The sequence below is a fragment of the Athene cunicularia genome, assembly GCF_003259725.1.
Source record: "Athene cunicularia isolate RWA chromosome 6 unlocalized genomic scaffold, athCun1 chr6_part1, whole genome shotgun sequence".
Taxonomy (NCBI): Eukaryota; Metazoa; Chordata; class Aves; order Strigiformes; family Strigidae; genus Athene; species Athene cunicularia.
In genome coordinates this window covers 26,045,015-26,051,320 of record NW_020799105.1, presented here as the reverse complement: position 1 = coordinate 26,051,320, position 6,306 = coordinate 26,045,015, and positions in this window count along the sequence as shown.

Sequence of the window (6,306 nt, the reverse complement as noted above, 5' to 3'; positions counted from 1 at the left end):
AACAGGGTGATGCTGTTTGGTTGCCTTCCAGACCTATCATCCTCTTAAACTGGTTGACTTTTCAGTACAAATTAAAAATGTAGTGATAGTGTTTGATAGTGACAGTGATTGAGTGTTTAAGCTATAGTGAAATAATGAAGAAAATTCAGTGTTGAAATAAGTAGCACTACCATATGCTAGAGCTAGGTCTGGTTGGAAGACTCGAGAAGAGTACTTGAGATGGCAGTGGATATTGGTAACTGAATATGTGTTTTACTACAGGCTCAATATGGTGAAATTTTAAAGGATTGTAAAATTCTTATATCTTTACTCTGTCTGTCCTGTGCACCTTTCAGCATTAATGGTGTTACTCCTGTAAATTCCAAGCCGATGAAAATAGACGAGTATTTTGGGTAGTTTTATTGCACCGCGGTGCCACTTCAGGAATGTGAGTTGGGACGAGGGTGTTCCTGCTGCAAAGGCAGGCTGTGAGTGAGAGCGCACAGGGGGGTGCCAAGAGCTGTTGCGTGAAGCATCCCTTTGTGCTCCAGCCCGTGGAAACCAGTGGGCAAGCCTGCTGCCCCCACCCCAGCGGGAGTTTTCCACGCTCTCCACTGATGCCAGGGAGGCTTGGGCTGCATCTGCGTGCACTGGTGTGACCCTCCAAAGCCCCTCTTGTTCAAGATACATGTGCCAGTGATGCACTGATTTGCTGTGAACATCACACACGTGTTGCAGGTCTCCTAGAGACCCCAAAAAAGAGAAAAAGAATGTTACTGCTTACAATAGTTACAGTTTGACTTGTAAAATGTTGCGGGAAATAGTCTCACGAGCCTTTAAGGTGTCCTGGGCTCTAACAGCCACCAGCCAGCCGTGAGTGTATCCCCGGGGTATCGTAGCTGTGTCCCCGTGCTACAGGCACGTGCCAGGCCAGGCATCGGGGAAGGAATAGCAGCTCCCTGGCTCCAGAGACCGGCAGCCCCTCACAAGTCCTCAGCTGTGCAACAAAGCCCTTAAATGTTCACCTGCCAGAACATGCAATATCACAGCTCAGCAAGATCGGAGAGCTGTCACCACAGTAGATACTGTTAGGCATTGGCTACTGGTGTTACTGGCTAAATGCTTCTGCTCAGACTGGTCACCTGAAGAAAGGGCTGCTAGGTCCTGTCCTCCAGCGTGGAGTGAAGCTGTAGCTGTGTCCTCAGCAGAACTGCACGAGCTGTTAAATACGGGCTCGTGCTGGGAAGGGAGCCAGGGCAAACAACAGTTTGAGGAACACAGACATTTGCTAAATATTTGTTTCAATTACTTGAACTACCCTGTATTCTTACCACAAGCTTATAAAGTGTTTATAGCCACTTCCCCGTTGAGGATTACTGACTGAAATGGAATATCCTAGTCATACAAGAATACAACATTTATTAGTAGTGCGAGTTGTCTCTGCTTTTAAACTGTTTTTTTTTTAGTCAGAATTCCAAAGAGAAGCCTTTTGCCTCAACTCATTTACATTCTGGTGTCATAAAAGCTCCCAACAAAGGCATAGAAAAAAAAAAAAAAAAAAAAAAAAAGAAAAAGAAAGTATGAAGGTTGTTGTTTTGTTGTCTTGCAAGCACTGGTTGGTTACCTGGGACGATGCCTTCAGGGAGGTTTGCTGGGATAGGAGTCACTGGGTACAGGGTCATCTGTCTGTGCTGGTTTGCTTTTGCTGTCACCCAGATGGACAATTTTAGCTGGACATTCAGCTTGTTCCAGTGTTGCAGTATACATATGGTTAATGCTTTTAAACTTGACTGCGTTTTGTACAGCGTTTCCAAGGTTTAACCTTCCTTCTTTATCCTCATGCTCATATTTTTGTCAAAACTCTCCTCTCGTCGCGTCTGGGCTATTGGAGCCTTCCCCTTGGTGGTCCCCTGTCCAACTGCAGGTTTGTTCAGAACAAGTCGCCGTCTTGCTGCTGACGTTGACTCTTGGTGCATGCTCTGATAAAAGTGCATGAGCCCCTTCACAGGTTCTCCTGCATTCAGCACATCAGAAACAGGCTTCTCAATTGTAAGGTCATGGAAAAGCATCTTTCCGAGGAGAGGTTGGAAGCACTGCCCTGAGCAATGCTGCTGAGTGATGTCCGTCAATCCAGTTTCGTTTGGAGTTGGGCTTTGCTTTTTCTCCATCCTGTATGAACCTCTGGATTATGTGTCTGGCACAAGTAGTAGGTCCCCACCCTGAATTCAGCATCAGGTTTGAGGTACCCAGACACTGAAAGAGAAGGTGGTTTTCCTCTAATCAAAGCAAAGTTGTTCCCTAGTGATTCGAAAGATGTGGGGAGCCGTGGGGAGAGTGGGGCTTGCTAAGAAGCCACTACACCAAGGCCTCCTTATGGCAGGCTTTCTTTATAGGAAGTTGAGCTGCTTAAAACTCAGAGAGAGGAAACTTATTTTGACTAGGAACCCACTTGATGCATTTCTGCCCCCTAGGGCAGAAGGGGCTTGCATGGATGGCTTGCAGAAACAGTCATGGCAGGATATGGGTTTGTAGAGCGCCAGTTCTGCCTGTGAAACCAAAATCAATTCCTGTTCCTGCCAGAGAGGCAAACTGATGGGGTTGAAAAAGCTGCCATCTCCCACCTTTGGCTGTTGAAAGCTTGTTGCTTCTGAACAACTGGATGAGGTTGGTGTCTGGAAATGGCTTTGCTGGAGGTGGTTGTATCTCCTGTCTCTATCTCTGTTCCTCTCCAGGCCCCTGTTAAGTGTCAGCAGCAGTGTGCTGAGATGTGGAGGTGGCAGAGCTGGGCAACAAAATGCCTCTTAGTTCATCAGCAGTTTGAAGTAGCCCAAGAGGTTGCTGGGGGACAGCAGAGGAAGTCCGGGCGCACCACGGTGTTCGGAATTAGGCAAATCCCTGAAACGAGCGGGGTGGCCGTCGGGCGGGGAGGAGGAGGTGGTGTGGTGGCGGATACTGCTGGTGGCTGTTGAGGGCTGAGCTGATCTGGAGGTGCTGCCTGTCTGCTCAGCGTCATGACCTTGCCCGTATCCCTTAGCCATTCTGCTGCGGGCACTGCTTTCACCCGGGCTCTTTCAGTTACTGCGCTATGGAGATTCATGTGTGTCCTCGGCGCGAGGATTTAGGCTGTGGTAACTGTTCAAACTGCTCTATTCAAACCACTGTAAACTGAGAGTAACATGGATAGATGCTGCGTCTTGACACTTCTGTGCAACCAGACAGAAAATGAAGCTGGCTGCTGGGAATTAGAATGTAACGCTAATAGATTCCTCCTCATTCGGAGCATTGTTTGGGTAGTTTGTATCAATTTAATACTGTTTAGGCTAAAGAAATTATGGACGGCGTGTTCTCGAGGCTTATCTTTCACTACACAGCGGCAAGAACGTTGTCAGTGGGAACGATGTGTCGTTCACGGGTTCTGTGTTTACACCGATAAGGGAAATCTGGCTCGCCACCGTGGCTTGGAGAGCTAGCACAAGGTATTATCTACAGCTGTGGCCATATAGTTTTAAATATTGGTTGAAATTATAAGGATTGCATTTTGATTTATTTTGAACTAGTTAGTGGACTGCAGTTAAAAGCTCATACAAATATGCTATTATCCATCCAGCAAATTTAAAACGCATGCAGTGTTTAAAAAAGTGCTGTGCTTTATTTTTAATACCCACGTTCCTGGCTTTGACCAGTTGGCTGTGATCTCTTGGCTTCCCTTGGCAGCGTTGGGACGTTCGATAAAGCAAAGCTTCCTGCACACAGGCAGCTCCCCCTGTCTTCTCCGGAACTAAACGTTAGGGTAATTCTAAACACTAAATAAAGTTCCTGTGGGAAGTTTAGCCCTTAGGCTATCAAATATTCAAATACACATTGTTTTCCTAAAGTACTACCTTTTAATGTTGCAAATTTTTATTTTATTTTATTTTTTTTTTTTTTTAGTGTGGCATAATTGATACTGTTTGGTGCTAAACTGTTGGATGCCATTAGCTCTGTCTGTGTACAAGAAGCAAGTGGTTTTGGTTGCTCGTCTGCTTCTCTACTTTCCAGTTTAAGTACTCTCCAGATCTCGGTGCTGTTTTTCTGTGTGCAGTAGTGCTCTCTGCTGTCTGACAGTTACCACTGCAACAGGGAATTCCACCTGCTGTAGTTGAGTCTTTGCCACTCCTCTGCCAGCTCAAGGTTTTTGGGTGCTCTACTGGCCCTTAGTAGGTCTAACTTAATGGAAAGGGACGGAATAAATGCTTTGCGTTCCGACGAGTTCCTGCCTCATGCCACGTCTCTCCGCGGGTGGTGGGACGGTGTTTGCTCTGCCCTAGGGCTGGGTGCGAGGCCAGGCTGGGCCCCCGGGGGCCACCCAGCACCCAGGTGGGCGTCCCAGGGACAGGGGGACCCTCCGAGACAGCGTGGGTTTGGACTGAGGTCTGGAGGATGGCAGCTTTAATTTCCCCACAGTTATAAATAAACAGTTAGGAGTAAGTAAACACATTCCTTAGACTTTGAGGTGGTTTGTGGATGGTGTGGAAACAGGATTTTAACTGCAAAAGCAGTAGCTTTTGTGCACCTAAAGCATTCTATTTTCGTAACAACCTGTGCTTGCAGGCTGCACTGACAGTTGGCTTGTCCTTGGGAGGTGGGAGGTTTGCAAGGACTAAAGCTGACTTCTGAAATTATTCCTGTGGGTGAGGGGCAGGGAGCATGGGCTGTAATGGGGTATATTGGGGTATACTGGGGTTTTCCCTGACGAAGCCCGGCCTGGGAACAGCAGCAGTTGTACCTGGGGTCTGGGGACTGTGTGTGTGGAAATCGCTCCTTTTCTCCATCCCTGAAGGCTGGGGAGCTATGTGGGCATTCACAACAGCGCTCTCTATGCTGGCACAAAGTCCTCTTGGCTTACAACAAGGGTTTTTTTCCCAGACACTTAATATTTGATCCTGTCTCATCACAGGATTAAGCAGGGACAAAGGAAGTTAATCAGCTCTAAAGCAGCACTTGAAATCCAGAGTAAGAACCTGTCTCTAGTTTTCACGAAAGCAGAGAACCAAGGATCAGCAAAATCATAAAGCAGTCAGAGCAGAGGACAAGGGTGTTAAATGAGAAAGCTGCGGAGGGGCACAGAATAAAGCGCCCCTCGGAGCACACGCTTGTCCTGCGTGAGCAGCCGCGGTGCCGGCGCGAGCGTGTCCATCCCCCGGCCCCGGCACTTCCCCTGGCGCCCTGATGGAGAAGGAGACGGGATCTCCAGGGCTTGGGTGGCTGGAGGGTGCGCAGAAGGCAGCTGTTGAACATTGCATGGTGGGATAAAAAGGGGACCTGTGATGGGCTGCCTGAACTGGAAGGACCATGGATTTCATTTTCTGTGTCGGCCTGAGAAAATGTTTGGAGTTTCTGCTTGTATCTTTCTGTTGGCCGTGTGTTCTTATAAACAACCAAGCCTCAGATGAGAATTCCTTTTCTCCGAAGGACTGTCTGTGCTGCTGGCAGTAGAGCACGGAAGGTCTTTGCAAAGCGGGATCCAAAGAACTCTCAGTTAAAATTTTCTTTTTGCTTTCTCTACCCTTCCAGTTGAATGCTAGTAAGGACATTGGCCTTGAGGTGAGAGGTTGTGCCCTTCCCGAAGTAAAACATCACATGGCACTGATGAATCCAGTCGCTTCAGGTGTTTACACAGAAGTCATTATTTTCCGTGCACTTGTTGTTAAAAGATCCAGAGAGAAACAAGCAGGGGTTGAGGTTTCGTTATACTCTTGAATTATTTTGAGGTACTTCCACATCATGTCTGAGCTTAACGGTGTCTTGAAATTCTGTTATCTTCCAAACGTGTGAAAGCTCAGGATCTTCCCCACCCAGAAGTGGGGAAGTAGAACTAGAGCGCATGTTTTCTGGAGTTTGTAAATTCTTGGCATGCAGTGCCTTTGCTCTTTGTGGAAAGAGAACTTATTTGAAATGGGACAGACTTCTCAAACACTTTTTAATTTTAACAATTTTTTCAACTTTACGCTGTTGAAAAATATAAGCACCATAAATCTTTCTAGAAACTGTGGGAAAAGTAATTGTAATGGCCTTCACTGAAATTGCTATATTTGGTTTTCTGTGGCTTTCCATCAAAAGTATAAATGAAAGAAATTGTGATTCCTCCGTCTGCAACACGTAGCCACTTGGTGGCACTATTGTTCCTTATTATACCAGACTTCTAACTGCATTTCCTAATAAAAACTATTTAAACTTTTGGGGTCTCTTGGAAACAGCTTCTACACATGAATGAAAATAGGAACAAGTAGGATTTTTTTTGTTTTAATGACTACAATATTATGGAGATTTATCATAATGGACCAGCTT